General features: G+C 41.2%; 2 protein-coding genes across 2 annotated transcripts in view; one reads left to right on the top strand and one right to left on the bottom strand.

Annotated features, from left to right (window-relative positions):
* The window catches only part of LOC116846759 (5-hydroxytryptamine receptor 2A-like), a 212,579-nt gene that overhangs the window by 104,827 nt on the left and 86,898 nt on the right, over nt 1–20,854 (top strand). The window contains exon 2 of the mRNA XM_032821014.1: nt 8,499–8,607. The gene's annotated coding sequence lies outside the window, so the exon portion shown is untranslated. The remainder of the gene's footprint in view (nt 1–8,498; nt 8,608–20,854) is intronic.
* The window catches only part of LOC116846760, a 205,733-nt gene that overhangs the window by 116,788 nt on the left and 68,091 nt on the right, over nt 1–20,854 (bottom strand). The window lies entirely within an intron of this gene.

Here is a 20,854-nt window from a genome sequence, read left to right as displayed (position 1 = left end):
TCTCTCTCTCTCTCTCTCTCTCTCTCTCTCTCTCTCTCTCTCCCCCTCCCTCTCTCTCTCTCCCCCTCCCTCTCTCTCTCTCTCTTCTACGGCTTCACAATTAAACTCCCCCCTAGGTGATATCCACGGATTCAAAGTAATTCAAAGTAACCTTCAACAGATACACCCGACCAAAAAGTGTTTCAAACACCGTCGGCGAAGTAACGAAAATCCGAAAGGGGGAATAATAGGACTTATAGAACGAGATGAGGCGCGCACATGGCATAATTCGCACGTCAACCAGACGGAAGTCCCGATCGTAACACCAAATTACATTCCCAACACAGGGCTACTTCTCTCTTTCTCCCTCCCTCCCTCCCCCTTCTCTCTCTCTCTCTCTCTCTCTTTCCCTTTTTGCCAAGTAAGGGAAATATATTTGCAGAAGAAAATGCCGTTCTCGTAAAACGTAAGCGCGCATTTACTCGTAAATGAGAACGACTCAGCTGCCGGCGCGGCGCGCTCCTCGGCAAACAAGGAATCGAGACTACGAACCCTTCAGGCCGAGCAGTACGACAGCGGTTCCCCGTACGAATACCGGGGAAATAAGCGACCGCAACATAACTATATAATTCTAAGAGAGAGAAAGAGGAGCAGCTTTAATAATAGGGCATGAATTCCGAAAGTTCGCAACAGCGCCGACGATAAACAAGCGTCAGCTGATCGATGCAGCGAAAAAAAAGATGAGACTGCAAGAAACTTCTCAAGTAGAAAAATTTCCGGGGAAAACTGGCTGTCAGCCAGAAACTGGTCTAGTAACTAGGTTTGTTTAGACAGTGACTGTCCAGAAACTGAACAGGAAAACATTGGTCAATATTGTTTAATCGATTACTCGCCAGAACCAATAGGCAATAAAAAATAGTAACTAAATGCTAGACAGTTTCTGGCTAGTAAAAATTCGAAGAATATTGGCCGGTTACTGACCAGAAACTGAGAACTGACAAGAGGAAATGATAAAATCGAAAATAAAGCTATAACCATCTCAATAAAGAAGTCTCTAAAGAGAAAGAGAGAAGAGTCTACCTTTTTAAATATGAGCTTTACGTTGAATAACAAAATATAATATTTGACAATGTAGAGTTGAATGATGAAGACTATTTGACAGAATTTTGTATAGAAGAAGTCTGATTAGAAGAATTGTTTAAAAACTGATTAGAAATTGGTCAGAATCTAGTTTTACTGTCCAATTACTCGCTTAAAGTAAATAAATAAAAATGTTTCTAACGTCACATTAATAGGAAAAAAGAGTTTTTTCATCAATAATCAATGAATATTCACCGATTTTCAATGAAAATATTCTCACTTTACTGTTTCATCTTATGTCATTGATTTTGACTAGTGGAAGTAAGATTCCCCTGTAAAATCTGTAGCACACAAATTTATTACACGCTGTGCCAAATCCAACTTTCTGCATTTACGGCGATGGAATCAACGGTCTCCACATGATTTACATGCAATAGCACAGTCCACGTTTGCAAACTGTATCAAAAATGGTAACAGTCGCTGCTATCAACTGATTTTCTCGAGATTTTAATTAATCTCTTGACGAGATTTTACTGATTCCTGTGCTATACTTACAATTGAACTACCGATTATGAAAGTATGGCATTTCAGTGAAGAATACACTGACTTTACTTCAGAGAATATTAGCGAAGCAAGCGTCGCCCAAGTTGGCCAGCAATCAGCCAGTAACCAGAATTCCCGGCCAGTTACTGGCTAGAAATTGATAAATTTTCTACTCCGCTTTTTCCTGCGACTGGCATCACTTCTTTCGTATTACTGGCCAACGAAGAAGGAAGAAAACCGACCAGGCGCTCGCTCGCCACACGTGGCGGAATCTACTTGAACGGAGTTTCCGCCGACGTCACGATCGTACGGGCGGAGTGGTCAGCTTGTCGCCCGACCAACGACGTTTCCGTGTCCGTTCGCGCGAACACGATCGCTGTCCGTCCGCGCGATTAATTCTCTCGCAAATTCCAAGAGCAAAGGAAACGCGTTCGTCGTTGGCGAGGAATACCACGACTCTCTCTCTCTCTCTCTCTCTCTCTCTCTCTCTCCCCTCTCCCTCTCTCTCTCTCTCTCCCCTCTCCCTCTCTCTCTCTCTCTCTGTCTCTCCCCTCTCTCTTTGTCTCCCTTTATTTCTCTTAATTCGCTAGTCGATAAACCCCGGTCACCGGCTGGTTCCGCCTCGGCGAGAAAGTACTTGGCCGATGTACTTAAAGCGACAACGGCAAGCCGTCATCGAAACAATAGCGGGACTCGCCTACACGAGCCGCGACGGGCGAACTCCCGCTTAAATACGCGGTTTTAATTAGGCGAAGTATCGTAATTAGCAAGTACGTTATGAACTCGCTAACAAGTTCGCGCTTGCCTTCGTTTGGGACTTCTGCCGGTAATGGCTCGCCGCCCGTGTGTCGGCGATGTTAATAATCCGCTAATTAAGATAATTCGGCGATTAAACGCTCTCTCGTCGGAGGAGGCTCATTGGAAAGTCAATTCGAAAACAGGAGCCGCAATTATTCTCCCTCTACCGGGGGACGTAAGTCCTCGCGCTTGTAAAATAACTCTCGAGCGGCCGAACGAATTGCGCGACCGAGATGCGTCTCGGCGAGTTTCAGTTCCGTGCGATTCGATTTGCATATGACCGATTTATTTCGATTAGCTTCGCGAGACGTAACTTTTAAGTAACCATCCGTCCCTTTTCCGGCACGAGAGATCAGAGAGGAGAGAACGAGAAGTCGATTAATTTTCATTCCAGTTCTCCACTGTTCCTCCGTCTCGCCCGGGGATTAAAATTAAAAAGAGACAAGAACCAAATGAATTTTAATTACAGTTTAACTCTTCTTTTCTCTCGTTCTGTCTTGTCGCTCTCTTTCTTTAATAACTAAATAAAACTGAGGTTAACTGACGTCGGTGAGACTAGCCCGAAGCTGGTTCTCTCGAGGAGAGCGAGCATCGGGAAAAGAAGAACTATCGTTTGCGCGACGTCTCTGCGATCTCGCGATGGCAGTTCTCGTTTCAGGCTTAGTTCGATCAATCTCAGGACACATTCACAGCTTGACAGAAAAGCAGAAAACAGAAAAAAGATATAAGTCAGAACTCGCGCTGATGGCCAGTCGACAGTTTCTGCTTTTGTACGCGCGAGTTTTGATTGGCTTCTGCCTTTCTGTTTCCTGTCAAAGTATGAATTCTCCCTTAGACAAATCGATAATGCGAGCGAATGAAAGGGTCGAGTGAGCGACGGCATATTGCTACATATTGACGCGCGTCTCGGATCGCCGGAGATATCCTTCGAGGATATCGCGCGTCATTCGAAGACCCTCACGAGGAGCCTCTTCGGGTTTAAGTGGCTTTGCGCGAGCAGATATTGTGGATCTCTAATTTATGACGAAGGCGGTATGCGAAAGGAATTCCTATGGCAGCTAGCAAGGACCTCCTGCAACGTGTTACCTGAGAGGTAACGGGAGAACGGCCGAGGCACCCGCCCGTGTGAATTATTTGACTAGAGAACGGCGAAATGGCCATCCCATAGTTCCCGGAAGAACGCCAGCGCAGATGCTAATTATTTTACAGCGCTAATTATCGAAATAGTTGCCGTTTCCTCTTCGGCTCTGAGAGCTTAAAGAGGAGACGTCGTTCGCGATTTCAGCTCCAGACTCAATCTTCCGCCACTGACGTCCCATCACGTTTTTTCTATTATCTTCACCCTAACGGATCTTCTTCCTTTCGTTCTCTTTCTTCCTCTCTTTTTTATCTTTCATAATACCGCTCCTTTGCGGCGTTCCATTGTGCCGATTATGAATAACTGTAATGACGCGACATCGTCACGGCAAGTGTATGACGACTCTCAAAGACTATGAGCATCCCCCCTTCTTCAGAATTGGGTCATCCCGGAGCTCTACTTTAACAAAACCGGGGGTTTCTCTCCATAATCCCCTCTTTCTGCTGGATTCCCGCGGAGCTGTATGTGCATACAGTCACAGTTATAAATACTCACTTCAACATTCGCGGGCCGTTATAGCATTACTTAAACTGACTCGATGCTCCTTACGGTAAAGTATCTTATTACCAAGTTCGTTGTAAGTATCTTATTGCCAGTCGTTAAAATGGTTAAGTTTTGCGTCTCTCGCGAAATTCAAATGCAAAGAGCAAATTACAATCCGCCGGCGCTACGTGTGCCTTTTTAAACGCGTGGTATTACACGAAAATGTTTTATCAAGGTAAATAATTTTAGGAGCGCGCGTGCGCGGCGTACGTTCATTTAAGACTTAAACTTTGTATTCTTTCTCCTACAACGAGAAATAAAAGTTGCAGAAATATATTTAAAAAATTTAAAAGTTAATCTAAATGTTTTTTTTTTTTAAGTAATTTTCATTCATCTTTACATGAGAAAACATTTCATTCGTGGTTTTATTGTCGTTGCTTCGCAATTTCACCGTCGTTATCTACATTGTCAATTAAAAATACTGACAATATTGTTGCAATAATGCTCGCATTTCAGACACGAGGGAATAGTAACTTGTGAATTTCTCATTGATGTAAGAGTGCAATAGTCTCAACGCACTTGTAATCCCCGAAAACCGCGACTTGCGTTACGAAGAACTTACACGAGGGTGACTTTAAGCCTCGCGCGAAATACCTGTTCTCAGTTTTCGTATGAATAGTTATACCGACACGGCGGTGCTCTGATTCGGGAGATACATCTACACTTCTGAAGCAGCATTACAACAGAGTGGTCGCGTATAATGAAGTGTACACGTGCAATGTGGCGCAACACCGCGCCATCCTCTTGATAATGCTCTTGCATATGTATTTCTAATAAATTTAGGAAACGTTGCGCGAGTATATCTCGTGTTTTCTAGGCCGTAAATATACACCCCCCGTCAACTCGTCGAGTATAAATTGTGGCGCGGTCCGGAATTGCAGAAAGAGAGTTAAGTTAAGAAAGCGCCGTGCCAACATCGGCGAGTCTGACCGCGCGCGACTGTCTTTCTCTACTGATTCTTTTTCTACTGCAGGTCCGACCGCAAATATTCTTTTCTACTGCTGCTCTGACCACATTCTATCATCTTCTACTGAGTCTTTTTCTATTGCGGATCAGACCGCGTGTCTGTCTCTACCAATTCTTCTCCTACAGTACTCCTGCTTTAGAAACTCTTTTATACGTCTTTTTCGCTTTTAACGTACGAATGCATGCGTATTTCGCTAAGCACTAATTCCATTTCCACATATACTGTATAGTAAAAATGTGTATATAGTATATAAAATAGGAAAATAAAAAAAAGAAATATATATAAAAAAGAAATATATATAACAAATCCCCTACTAACACATATACGTATTAGCAGCAGGTCCGATCAAAACTGTCGTTTTCTACTGATTCTTTTTCTGCTGCTGGCCTGATTGTAACTATTTATTTCTAATGACTCTTTTGCTATGGCATTTACTCTTTTACAGGTTTCTTTCTTTTGAAAAACACGCACAAATGCGGCTATCCAAAGAAATATAATATTTTCTTTAGCAAAAATCCTACTCTGCATTTTTCTTTTTAAGGAAGACTTTGCTGATAAGTAAACCTATCCAAAGGTTACACTCTGATTTCTTTCTAATTTAGCACAAATGTAAAAATACAAAAAATATTTAGGTCATATTTTCTCATTTTGATAACAAACGTGTTAGATATGAATATTTAACACCCAGAAAAATATAACTTTCGCGGAATTCTCTTATATGTGGCATCAAGTTAATTCTTCTAAAACCCAAAGAGGAAAATATTCTAAGCACAATATTTTTAAAATTCCACGAATTTTATCTTCCATTTACAGTACAAATTTTGTTCTTAATTTCTTTTAGTAAGAGAATATTCTGTTTCAAGTAAACATATCTCTCTTAATTAAAAACAAAAAAAGTTCGAATAATATTTCAGATAGAGATTTTCGATTAATAGTTCACTTCACTACAAGATGAGTGTTCTTTTGATAAACTTTTTCACTCAAAATATGGCATTACAGGATAGCACCTTGCGATTAGAATTCTTTTTATGAGTATTGGAATATTTTCTTTTTAGCTTTAGAGAGAAGAATCTTCTTGAGGCCATATATAAGAGGATTTAAAAATATATTTATACGAGTGCGTATTTTTTGCCAAATGCTAATTGCGTTTTTTATAAATATAATACAAGAGAGTACGATATTTAGCCAAGTTCAGCTAACTTTATAAAGCTAATTTTATCTCACCGTAATATCCTCCGAAATATAATCTTCGTTAAATTTATCCAGAACATAGAATAAAATGGCTAAATTAAAATCCTTCTTGCTTCGGCAAAAAAATTATAAACGTCTCTCTCGGGTGTTTGAACCAGACCATAGAGCAACATTTAGCCGTCTCGCAAATGGCATTTCTTTCATTTTATGCGTCCTACACGCGTATAACATTTTAATATACTGGAGCGTTATCTTTTTTCACGCGTGAGCGCGCTATGTCGCATGGTAAAGCTCGACCCGCAAAAATAGAGGGCACGATCGGCCGTCGGTCGAAAACGTCCCGGAAAAGTTGCGCGCGGAAAGTTTCCCGTATATAGGTCGTCGAAAAATTCCGTACAACGCCACGAGCTCCCGGTGAGTCTGCCAACCGCAACGTTAGTAAAAGTTCGCCAGCACGCCGGTGAACCGCGAGCGCAGCTTTGAGAGTCTCTGTCGCGCGCAGCTTTTCATTTAAACGCGCATCGTCTTAGTCCGCCTGTCGTTCGCATTTTCGCCGCATTCACGAAAGGGAGGAAAAGAGAGAGGAAGAGCGGAGAAGAGAAGTAGAAAACAAGAGAGACTTCTGCGCGCAATTTCGACGAACGTTTACCACGCGCGCGCTCTCTCATGCACTTAGTGGAATATAAATTTAACGGGTCACGTTTCGCGTTCGCCTTCCGTCTTTTTTACACGTGCCACCAGTGCCGGATATAAAAGTGACTGCTCGTAAGAGAGTTGCCGCTGCGAGCCGTACGTGTCACTATCGTACGTACGTCTCGCTATCAATTGCAGAAACGAATCCTCCGTTCCGGAACGGAACGGAGAATCGCCGGACGTTACGATGGCCGCCAACGCCGGCACCGTTGCCGCCGACGGCGTGCGAAAATTCGATTCGAGCCGAGCTGCGGGAGTGGCAACGATCGACTAGTACGAGAGATGTCGAGTGCCTCCACTGCGAGAGACGAGCGAGAGGGCGAGTGCGAACGCACGCCTTAGCGCAACGCTATGCTGACTTCCGTGCTCGTCGAATTGCACGGCTTCGCCCGAAAATCCAATACGCTCGATTCTGACGGTCCAGCACGCCTCAGTAATTTGAACACGGATCTAAACGGATCCGCTGTAAGACCCGTCCATTTCAGACTAGTTTGGCACGTGCAAATCCAATCCCTCGATGAGGACGCTCATTCTCAATTAGAATTAGGAACCGTTATATAATTATCGCGGGAATGGTTGGAAATTTTATCCTATTTCGTCATAAATCGTGCCGAAAATATTCAGAGTGGCTGACTTTCCACGTAAATCCGAGCTAGACTTCGTTCCTTCTTCTTCTCCCTCGCTCGTGTAATTTCGTACCTGTCACTATTAAGTGTGGAACTTCACCCCAGAGTGAATTGCTCTTTCTTTCTTCCTCTCTATCTTTTCCTCACTTTTCTTTTCATATTTAGGAAATTATCATTTGAGAAAATTTTATAACAGGATTTGAAAGTCATCACTGTTATCATCCGATCGAAAGTGAAGAGAAATATCTCGAACTATAATCTCATTTTTAGCGGAATCCTTTTATATATGGAGGAATCCTCGAGAGGATTCTTCTAAAAATCGAAAGCAAATTATCTTAACACCAAAAAAAATGTTAATTGCAAATTTTAATTGTTATTTAATTGTTACTGTCTAAATAACAATTCTTACTTTAATAATGTATAATATACTTTAATAATTAATAATGTAACTTCACATTAGAAGTGGAAAGAATATTCCTCTTCTAATAAAATGAACTATTAAACAAAAATCTATTAGATAGGTCAATAACTATTGCCACCTTAAATATCTCCAAAGCAACAAATAAAGGCGATTTTCAGATTTTCTAGAAAAGTTATTCTGGAAAAAAGCTGCTCATGATAATCACGCTTTTCCCCCAGAGGAATAGCTTCCGTCTCAGAAAAAAAGGACCTTGAAGTCATCTTTGTCTTTTGTTTCAAAGATGGAATTCAAGGTAGCAACCTTGTTATTGACTCCTCCTGTATAAGAGGATTTCTGCTATATAAAGATGAGATGATATATCTTTACGTAAATGTAAAGCTGCTGTTCACTCGAGTCTGTATCCGAAAAGTTAAATAATTTATATGTGCCTAACTGATACAAGTGCTTCTGTAATTTTCTGCAACTTCACGTATATGTGAACACGATCAATCTAAGAACGTTCTTTCTTTTGTCTTGCAGGCTACCGGCGATCAAGGAACGCAATCACTTCACAAACTTGACGCAGCGATGGTCATCAACATATAAACAGTGCATAGATTGGATCCCTGTGGGCCATTTCTAAGCTCAGGTCGGTTGGAACACTTGTTGAACGTAGCGTACTCCTAATAATCCCCTAACCAAATTGTATGCTTCGTATAAACCTACCGTCGTTTCGCGACGGCGCGAGATTACACGCGTGACGTCGTGCGAAATTTCCCGATTGAATTACCGTATCGTCACTCGACAGCGAATGAACTGCGGATCGATACGTGTGTATCCGCGACGGCGGACAAGACTTGCGAAAGCGTACTGAATCGCGAAAACACGGATTCAGCGCGATCTCTGGTCGTTGACGGAAATGATCGCGCGGTAAAATGAGACTCCATCGTCGAATTATCGCACGATGAGGACACGATGAGAAATTTTTCATCCTTCATATCATGGTTGCGCCGGAAATTCAGCTCGCTGAACCGTGCCAAAAAATTGCGCGCATCTAAAATTGAAACATCTTAAATCTCGAAGTCGCCGCGCCGTTTACCCCCGGGATTTTAATGAATAACTAAATTCCCGCGACCGCATCATCCGCGCGTCTAATTTCCAGGTCTCTGCATTTTTGAATTATCCGACGGGCGTGTGAGAGAGAATAAAAATACCCGCAACGCAATACAACATTGCGCAATTCCTGCGGAGTTTACAATTCACGAGGCGCGGCATATACATAACCGTGCAAAAGCCGCACAAAAGCAAAACAGTAGTTACAGCAAACGAGTCGCGAGATTGCGGCCGGCGCGAGCGCGCACGTATGTGGCCCGTTGCGACTCGTTAAAAGTGCAGCTTGGCGTGGCTAAACTCCAGAAGTCAATAAAGAGATAGTGTACAGTCGCCGCGCTCTACGCAGGAGCAACAAAATATTTCACGTTAAACCGGCGCGCGCGAGTGACCCCCGTAGGCGAAGTTTGCCGAGTAATATTAGATTACGAGCGGCAACGTGAGCGTTTTCGTACGTCACGCTGTGCATTATCGATGCTTTTACCGCTAACGACGCTTTTAGGGGCCGCTTTTCGAAAGTGTGTGTCTGTCTGCGCGTGTATATATGTGTGTGTGTGTGTGTGTGTATTTCTCTGTGTATGTATGTGCAACACTTGCTCTCGCGAGGTGGACGAATAACGTGGCGCCCCACGTGAGACTCCTTTCTTCGGATTCTATCGTTTTGCACGCGACGCGACCGCGAAAGTACGTGACTACGCGCCAGTAATATCGCGAATGCATCGCGTGCATCCAAGTTTGCCGGACGCGTGCGTGGCGTATCGACAGGCAACAGCTGGGACATTAACCTGAATACATGCATGGGCGCAAGTTCGAAGTTGCCAATAAAAGGATTACTTCGATCCCGGCTCCTGCGACGTAACCCCGTCGCCATCAATCCGCCGCGCGCGATAAGGGATTATGCTCGATTTTACTAAAGTTGCCACATGTATCCCCAAGAACGCGGACCGACCTCGACCGCAGGACGGGCGAGATCCGCGCCCTCTGACGGGATCGATATGGGGATCCTTTTTTTAGACTGATCGAAGATATAGTACGCGCGACAATGGGGTATGGACGGCAAAACGCACGCCAAGATTCTCCCAAGGCCACGAAGATAGGACGTTACGCGGTTACATGTAACCGATTTCCTTGAAGTTAAATATGTATACTGAGGGGAGGAGGGAGAGGGGGAGTGAGTGAGCGTTAAACGGACGGTGAAGGTAGCTGGCGCGGCACGTGCAGCGTAGCCGCGAAGCAAATATAGACGAACGTTGTCTTTATTTTTACACTCATTCTATTGATAACGATATGATTTTTAATATTCCATTAATGGAACATGCCCATTGAACAAACCAGACTCTTGAATGTATAATCTAATAAAAGAAAGAGAAAACGACATTATTACCCTTTCATAGTTTAATCCTTTAAATTCCAAGAATCTATCTCGTTCGAGTAAAATTTTGTTCTTCACAGTGGTCTTAAAAGATGAAGAATTTTGTGACCCGAATAAAACTGACCGTCGATTGAAGTACGATTTTCTGGATGTACTAACTTAAATGTGAGAGAAAAAATATCTAAAAATTAAAAAATATATTTAATGAGTATTAATAAGATATTTATTAAATCTAAATCCTTTTATTTAAATAATTGCTTTCATGAAAAGTTAAAATTTTAAGAAAATGTACACTTTTTATTAAAAAAAAATATGTATATATAATAGTATGTCTATTTGTATGTTCCCCACTAACTTCTGAACCCTTTGATCGATTTGGACCAAATTTTGCATAGTTAATTTGAAAGTTAACACTGTTATCCGATCAAAAGTAAAGAGAAATATCTCGAACTATAATCTCATTTTTAACAGAATCCTCTTATATATGGCCTTAAGAAGATTCTTCCAAAAACCGAAAAGAAATTATTTTAACAACAAAAAAAAAGTTTAATTGCAAATTTTAATTGTTATTTACTTAACTTCACATTAGAAGTGGAAAAAATATTCTTCTTCTAATAAAATGAATTATTAAACAAAAATCTATTAGATATCCTCTAAAGCCCCGCGGAAAATACAAGCATACCATGAAACTTGGATGCCTAATTTCATACCTCTTCCTGATTTAATACTCTTGATACTTTGTGATAAGCTGAGTAACGCCAGGTAATTTAAACTAGTATTTCATATCAGTGTAAATAAATAAATTATTAGTACCTATCGAATAAGTATTTTTGTTTCTTAAATATTTTTTTCTCCCAGTGTATACATTTATGTTTACACATGTGCTTCAGCTACAGAATTCAATCAGCAAGAAAGCAAATGAAATTTGTTTATTCTTTTTAGCGAGAATTTTACGCAATTTCGAGCATCAATAATTCTGCTTCGCGCACAATCGGCATATTGGTTTTTAATCGGGGAATCACTGTTTCAGACGACAGATTGAGACGAAGAATACAGCTCTATCTAGAATATATCGATAGTATTATGTCGACAGATTTATTACTTTATCAATACAAAATAAATAAATTTTAGCATGATCCAAAGTGAATAATTATGTACACTGGCTCTTGGATTAAACAGCCGCGACCAACTCTCTCATTAGCGCACCTTCTCTTTCTCCCTCTTTTTCATTCAGCCATTCCCATAGACTCTGGCAGATAAATTCTACAGAATATCGTGTTAACTTAGAGGGTCAGAAAACAGTCAGTCTGTGAATCGGTTTCGGTGTAAAAGTAAATAGCAGCGAAGCTCACCGCAGTATTTCAGCTGCGCACGTTCCGCGTATACCGCACTCAATGCCGTCAAGTGCGTGATTACGCTACTCTCTGTGCACCGCTAACAAGCAGTAACAAGCGTCATCGCGACGCCTCCGTTACATTTTCTGATACGTGAGCTATATTGTCCCGAAGTTTACGGCGTATACGAGCCGCGCTTGGCTAAAGGAGCTATTATGGTATACGGCGTATACGCCCGCGCGAGACACGACGAAGTGTCTGTCATCTCGCGTTTAATTAATTACACGCGAACTTACACGTCGCGCGCGCGGGCGTGTTTGCCCCGACCTGGCACTTGGCGAGCTTACAGCTTTCGCGCAACGTTACAAGTGGCACGCCACGATACCGCCCTAGCTGCTGTGTATAATTAGATTTATGGTCACGCTTTGATACCGCTTAATTCTTCGCGCCGAAACGGCCGGCGCATAGTTATAGTTGCATTGGTCTAATACGCGGTCAAAAGATAAATGGAGAAAGAGAAAGAGAGAGAGAGAAGAGGGAGGAAGGGAGAAAGAGAGGTAGAAATGGACAAGGACCTGCAGCGAAATGCGAATATCTGTCGGTTCGTATAAGCGCGTATTAGCTTTCTCGTGTAATTATAACGCAGCAATTAGTCAATAGGAAAACGCGCGCCCGCGTATTACAGCGCGACGCAACGTATGAATCCTCTCTCCCTTTCTCTGTTTCTCTCTTTCTCTCTCTCTCTCTCTCTCTCTCTCTCTCTCTGGACTCCCGATTACACGCGCTCACGCTTCTCCTTTGCCGAGCAGCAGTCGCTGCGGTGGCTGCAGCTGAAAGTTTTATGAGCGTTTTCGCATGCCGTCTTTCGCCACTATGCGGTGCGCGTCTTCGTGCGCGGAGAAAAGGAATGTCGTTCGTGGTTGTCGAGTGTCTCGAGCTGCGGATTCTTTCCATAAGTCCGCTCGCGGATCTTCCGAAAGACCATCCCTCATATAACGCGAAGCAAGAATTAATCTTATCTCTGTCTCCCTTTAATTGTGACGTTTTTTTCCTCCGTTTCTTCTTACTCGTTTACGACTGCTTTCATTTCGCGTATGTGTAATGAAAGTGTTTCTCGTTTGCGGCCGCGATTCGGTAAATATTTTAATTGGAAAGCACGACGCGGATCGACGTTGCTCGATATTTCTCAATGTGTAATCGCACACAATGTAATCTCTTGAGTGTCAGTTAATCAGTGAAAATTCGTATTAACTGAACGAACACATGAGGATATCCATATCGAGAGCAACGATATGAGCGATATATCTGCACGCATAATGGGAGGAAAGCTCGTAACTCTGCCGAAACGGTCCATCCGTTCGTCCGTCCGCACGTCTATCCATCGACCCATTCATTCGGCCGTATCGTGCACAAAATCCGCAATCGTGTTTGTTGCCAATCAGCGAATAAGCTTAATGCAATCCTGAGTTTTTCGGTTACGCTGAATGACGTAACTCGATGTGCGACGTAATATGGCGTTTGTGATTTTCGCCGTAACTCCACGAGCAATTCATAAAGATTCTTCAGCGTAATCGCGCGTTGTAGGCTATGCCAATAAAAAAAATACAGGACAAATGGGCTGCATCCCCGCATCAGGAAGAAGAGGAAGAGGGAGGGACGAGGAGACAATCAAACTATCCCATTTGTTAGGATGTCAAGATCACGTAAATGTCGATGAACTTTTTCGCTCATAACTCTTCATCGTTTTAAATCTCGTTTGCGAACCTCAGTCCAATCGAGCCGGGTCGTTTTGCGCGTCGAGAAAAGGTTACACGTGATTGCGATCTCGGGAAACCCGCATAAAAATGCTCGCTTTCTGTCTTTCCGTTTCCGGCGAGAAGTTATTCGGTTTCCCATACAGAGAGAATATTGCAGTAAAAATTACTACGGAATTTTGTTACTAAAGAACAGATCGATATCTTGTAGCAATAAAGACTACACATCTCAAAAAGATATAATCTTATTTTTAATGAAAGTCTCTTATATATGTGATCTCAAGAAAATTCTTCCAAAACACAAAGGAAAATATTCTAACACCCAAAAAACTCTAATTGCTATTTCCTGTAATTATATTCCAAATAGAAACTCTTACCGAAATTCTTACTTATAAGTCGAAAATTACTGCAAATTCAAGCGTGTTATTTTGGCGAAATCTTTTTTTACATGTTTCTTATCATTTTAAGTCACGTCATTTAACATGTTTAAACATATTAAAGCATGGTTTACATGTGTAAAGTGACGTGTAATAAATAAAATTAAATGTATAAAGTGACGTGATCTAGAACCGCAAGAAATACTCAAAGAGAGTTTTAGTAAAAAAATTGTATGTTTATATATTTAAAAATAATACACTTGGATTTGCAACGATTTACTAGATATTATTTCAACTTCTAGCCTGTTGAATTAAGAAGAATAGGATTATTTATAGCAAAGTGTCTTCTTGCTAAAAGTAATTTCTGTTAAGTTCAACATTATTTTTATTTATATCGTAAGTAAAACATGAAACGCCTCTTTGAGAATATTATACTTAGAATACTTTCCTTTTAGTTTCTTCATTTAATTCTGATTTAATTTAATTTAATATTGATTTTAGGGAAATCCTCTTGAGGCCATATATAAGAAGATTCCACTAAAGATAAGATTATATTTCTTGGGTGTATCCTTTTACACGGAAAATATACAATTCCGTTAGTGTAATTGAATTTTCTGTTACTTGGAGACTAAATGAAAAACTCGTAGGAACAGAAAGATTCCCATAGGAAGTTTCTACTCAGCAAATCGTTCTGAGTTATCTCAAAGAGTTTTGATACAATTGAATGTTCAGACAAATGTTTTCGATTACAGTAACAAAAATATTATTTCTCAGCGAGGTTTTGTCTGGTCCCCATTCAATTACACAAACTGTAATTTCTTTTCAACAATTCATATGCATGAACTGAATAACAATTTATTGCACGAACTAAAATTTCTTTTCAACAATTCATATGTATTACTTATATCTTAAAAATTAAAATGTGCTATTAAAAATGTACAAATTTTTAGCAAAATTTGCTATGTTCCTTAGCAAGATAAATCTTACTAATAGCCTATCCCTACACGGAGAAAAAATTTTTTTCACAATAATTTTTTAATATAAATTTCCTTCAATATTACTATATTTCAATAATCCAAGAATAGACTAATAAGATTTATCTTGCTAAAGAACATAATAAATTTTGCTAAAAACGTTGCAAATTTCGCATAGCAAATGTTTTAACATACATTTCAATTCCTAAAATATAAATAACGCACATAAAATAAAAAGATAATAAATCAACGCAGAATGTCGAACTTTTCCTCGGTTACAAAATCCAATAGTAATTTTTACTACAAAATTCTTTCCGTGTACGCTACTGGATACACAGTGAAATCGAAGAGAATTTACATGAAAAAAATTATGATATTCTTCCCGAGTATATTTCCTGTCAGACCGAATTGGTCCGAATCGGGGCGGTATCAAAAAAGCAATACTCTCCGAAGAGAGACTTCATAAGGGCGGACGTAAACTGAAAATACGTTTTCTCCTCGATTCCGTGACCTGTCGTTTGCGATTAACTTACGAAGTAAATTTTAGATTTGTCACGAAGACATCAAATATATCATACGTACGTTTCGAGGGAAAATATTAAATTCTAAAACGACGTGGGGCCGGAGAGAATCGAAATCTATAAATATATCCTTTTGATAAAATGTAAAAGAAAAATGTGACACATTGGAATTCAGGACTGAGTTTCCGAACGCGCGCCCATCTGTTCCCCCATGTCCAATTTCAATCTCTATTTAGTCGACGAGACAGAATTTCTTTTATAACCGTTTCCTAAATATAGGAGAGGGTTGTGTATGTGTGTTTGTGTGTGTGAGAGAGAGAGAGAGAGAGAGAGAGAGAAGCATGAAATACGAATAATCGTCATAAATCGTAGAGAAACGTCACAGTTCAAATCCAATACACTCGTCCTTTTTCAAGCACTCCTCAAAAGTGCACACATTTAGGGAAGTGAGTGCACTCGCAAAAAAACTGCTTTATCTCTCCCGTTCGTTCCGATTGAATCGTGACCGATTTCACGACACTCCGCGATCTCGCGGAAGCACGCATTGCGGTGTCACGTAATGAACGAACGTTTTCATTCGGCGGACGATTCGGTGGCGGCCGATAATCTCGGCGATTATCGCACGTCGACGTGTGGTCGTGATTATCGCACGCGCGCAAGCGCTCGATAACGATCGCGCGGACGAGCGATTACGCGAGCAACGATCCGAGCCAGGATCGCCGTTTATGCCGCGATGTGAGTACCTTCGGCGGCAGGACGACGGGAACGAGGTGAATGCCGGGCCCGTCGACGCTCGTCATGCCGTGCGTCACGCCCGGAACGTCATCCACGCGCCATGCGAGCGTCTCGCATGCGGCTAATCTGATACCTGGCCCGACCCTATAGGAGAATTACACGCGCGGCCCTCCGAGTGAATTAATTCTTAACCCTTTCGCTGCTAACGCGACATACATTTGCCTCGCCATTAATAATTATCTTCTTCAATTGAATAAACAGTTTTTTGACATTCAGAACACGCATCAGCTATCATTCTACTTATTAGCGTTGGGACAAGTATGTCTTCCCAAAAACGCCAGTGGGACATCAGTGTCCCGACCTTATCCCTTTAGTGCTAAACATAAAACTTTGAATTCGTTTGCTGAATTATATTATTGTTAAATAAGAGTAAATAATTATATTTGCTAAATAATATTTTGCTACATTATATTAATATATTTAATGAAGTGAAAATTTTTAAAAATTTTAAAAATAAAATTGATAGCAAAAAGATTAAACCTAAATTGGTTAATGTACGTGTGAATATTATGCACCATTCAGGAAAGATTCATTTTTTCACAACGCCTGCTGTGAATACAAAGCTCTCCAAAATTCTTTCATATCTTCGCTCTTTCAAGAAAGATATAACCTCATTCTTAACCAAATCCTCTTAGACAACGTGTTTGACACAGTATTTTCTATCTGCAGTGCAAGCTTTGTTCTTAATAGAAATTTTTTATAGCAAGAGGACATTCTGCTTTAAAAAAGCAGAACACATTCTGCTAGATTAAAAAGGAAAAAATTCGCATAATATTTATTACACAGCAGATTTCTTCAATTAATGGCCCACTTAATTAGAAGAGGAATATTCTTTCACAGTAAGAGTCTTCATTTAGAATTTGGAAATACAGGAAATAAAATATCTCGCAACTGAAGTTCTTTTTTGGGTGTTAGAATGTTTTTCTTTCAGAAGAATCTTCTTCTGAAGGCCACAACATTGGGCTCAAGAGGGTTGCAAGAGGGTATCGCTTTTTGTGTTTTATTTTTTGCCCTAGCTTCGAAGGATTCTAAAGATTTCTCGTGCTTGAACGCGCTATTAACCCGCAGGGCTAATCGGCTTAACGCGCTCTTTGATATTCACGCTGTGAAGCACCACGTGCCCGATAACGTATCATGATGTTATCGTTAACACTTGATTGTTCTTAACCTAATATTAGCGCTTAAAATCGTCACCCTCCATCGGCTCGACAGGGCCAAGCTGCCATTTTGTCGCCCCGATGCGCCTAATAGGGCGCGCACAACTAATCTCCGATTATTCCTACTCGGATCTGAAATCCTTAGACCTTGATTGACAAGTCGTATTTCAGATTAAACGACAATAATTGGGAACAATTCGCGTCTATTCGGATTCCGTAAAATCCTCGGTATGGCTTGTTATATAACCACCTCGGGGACGAATCGAGGATCGGTGAAGTAATATCGTATTACATCGGAATACCTGTTGCGTTGCTCTCATTGGCCACACTCGTTCGCGATTCACTGACGAAAACTAGCGGATTGCAGTCACGAGACTTTCACGGCCGGTCTATATCGAGCTAACGATTAACGTGCTTCTTTTTACTTTACTCAGACGACAACTTCTGACTCTCAATCTAATCTAGGTTCGCAATCGATATCTGTTTACTAAATTTAAGGAGGAGAAGCAATATTTACTTTATATTTATTGAATAAAGTATCATACGCTTACGTTAATTATTCCCTCTGGGACTAATTAAATAGCTGATCGGATTTAATAAATCTGCGAAGCAGTAAAACTCTAAAAATATACCTGCGTCTTTACACGAATATTTTTATACGTGCCACTCTAGGTTATTTTTTTCAACAAACTATACAAGCAAGGCTATTAGATATAACCACATGAGAAAAAAAATAGCCAATGAGAGCTAGTAAAGTTTGTTAGTACGAATATTTTAAACTATGGCAGGATTATAATGTCTGACATTATTCAGACATTATTCATTACATTATGTCAGTGTCAGCGCAGGCGCCGAATTTTTCCAAACTTTGAAACGTACGCGATAAATTCACTTTCCACGTCATACCGATCCTTTTGTTCTAAATAATTATTATTAACTAGCTTAAACTACCCGTCGTTACTCCTTATATCTAGAACGTCTAAACTTAAATTATCACAAAATGTCAAAGAAATGAAATAAGGGAGAGAAGATGGGGAGTCCCTCTTTGGTTTAATGTATTTTCCGCTGGTTCCTAGAGAGCAACTATGTAAAATTTGATTCAGAGATCGGCCAAAAAGTTTAGGAATGAGTAGAGAACATACAGACATATTCCATTATGCCGTGAGGGACGTTTTTCTTTTTCATTAATAAACTGTTTATTGCAATGTTGACCAAATATTGTATGAGCATTTTTCCGACCGCGATGCAAGAGTAAAGAGGTCGACGATAAAAGTCCCTATTGAAATTCAGAAAGCAATTTTTGTCTTGACTGAAGCGCGCACGATAGAAGTCTTTTTCTCAATAATCGTGTAACATTTGCAGAATGTTGAAATGTTTCATAAAATGCACGCGTCGCCCCGTAGTCGCCCGCAAGTTTCGATATTTTCCACTGCAAGCGCGCTGTTTTGCCAATTTCGGGATCAGTTTTACCCGGGATTTCCCATTGCCGGTGTGTTCGAGCAGAAATCACGGGGCTGCTACGCCGTAACGTGCAACGCAAAGCGGAGCTGAGACTTATTTCGCGACGGGGAAGAAATGAAATGATCTTGCGCGCAATCGCAACGGCGCGATGACGCAGCATCGACGCGGAATATGAATGGCGCAGAAATTAATGGCACGTCCCGCACACAGCAGCTCCTCTGTGTATGTGTGTGTGTGTGTGTGTGTGTTACGGTCCTGCTGTACACGTGCACACCCCTCTGTATGGGCAGCGACTTGAAACGCGCACGGAAATAAATCCAGCGTTCCGCACGAGCGCTTACCGAAACGTCGCGCTGTTATGTCGGTATGATTGCATTGTGAAACTTTTCCCCAGTTTTCGCATGCATATCCTAATATAGTTGACTGCCTTTGCGTGACCCATTTTGTCGCAAAGGAGAGAAAGAGTAAACACCCCCGGTGTGAATACAAAGAGCGAACGTGCTCTCCAACGAATCGTCGCTATTTTATTCAAAAGTATCGCGCGCTCTCGCGCGACGTTGATGCATGCTAATGATAAATCTCCTAATTTCCAATGCGCTCGCAAAGTGCAATGCGCGAGTCCACCGAGTTCTCGTCTTGCAGCGACCAAAGTGCGGAAATCCCGCGATTTTTGCATTTTGCTAAAACGCGCGCTTGCACTCCTCGGATTGTGTTTAAATAGAAAGAAGCTTATCGTCGCTTAGGAACGAGTGCACTTTTACGAAAACTATATTTATTGCAAACAAATTGCGCGCGACCATTCTCTCGTCGCTCCATTATATATACAACTGACCTATCACGACGCGATCGCAGTGGATTCCGTTCTCGTTAGCGATTCGCGAGATTACACCGAACAATTTTTTGCACAATTAACCCCGCCGTCGCCACTTCCAGAGTATTATAGTTACTATAACTATTTTGTGTGCATGTATGAGAAACAACGTTAATATTTTGTTGTGGCAGCCATGTTTGGCCACAGTTGTGCAAGAATGGTCTAACTCACACGGAGTGCGTTTCGAGAAAAAATGAAGATAATTGGATACACGATTTAAAAAGTGTAGATAGCATTGAGATTCTTCACGATCGTTCAAGAAGTTAAGCATGGCCAATTTTCTTCTCTTTAAAAGTATACTTGTCGACAAGCTTAAATCTTAAAAAATAAATAAGAAAAATGCAACTAGTAATAACTGTTTCTTTTTTAATTAATTTTAAGCGACCATAAAGCTCGAGATTTTTCTGTTTTATGTAGAAAGACATATGGGTTGCTTATTAATAAAAAAAACAAGGAATCAAAAATTATAATTTTGTGAGTTGGGCCATTTCTGCATGACTATCATTTAGACTTACTATACTTGTCATTTAGACAAGTGATACCTTTCGTGTTTCCCTCCGTGCAGAACGATAAAGATCACTTAAGTCGGCGTGCTGCACACTGTCGACTAAATATAGAGCGATGTTGCGAGGTGAAGAAATTTTTTGGCTTCCAATTTCATAGAGCAACAGGTAAAGAGGAGCGCAGCATGGCGGGCGAGAGATGAGCACCGGTGGGTGCTCTATCTTGCGTGCCGCGTACACGGGGAGCTAGTGTGTCTGGAAATTGATTTTTCCAGAGTTCCGCAGAAGCCCCGGCGATTCATCTCCGAGTCGCCGGGTCTCACGATATCCCGCGGTTCGAGAGGCAGCCAAGTTTCAAACGCGACGAAGTGCGACTGTACAAATTTGCAAATCTGCGAATAATACGAGACGGAATTCGCTCTTTCGCGTCCTCTTATGAACATTCACGTTGGGATTGCGAGATTCTGGGCGAGGATTCGACCGAGCGAGGAGCATCCGATCGCGGATTAGAGTCTCAGTTGTCGCAAACACGAGCGTAACACGAGCATACTGCAGCGCGTCGTAACGCGATCTAATTTCCAATAAGAAATTTAAGATACGCCCCTCTATTCACCGCGCATTATTTCCTCGATAACCGTTCGTTGCTTCAGTCCCCTCCCCCCCCCCC

The sequence above is a fragment of the Odontomachus brunneus genome, unplaced genomic scaffold, assembly GCF_010583005.1.
Source record: "Odontomachus brunneus isolate Ranch 3 - 2012 unplaced genomic scaffold, Obru_v1 Obru_scaffold_069, whole genome shotgun sequence".
NCBI lineage: Eukaryota > Metazoa > Arthropoda > Insecta > Hymenoptera > Formicidae > Odontomachus > Odontomachus brunneus.
The sequence above is the reverse complement of the archived record's forward strand: the minus strand, read 5'-3'. Positions and strand labels throughout refer to the sequence as shown.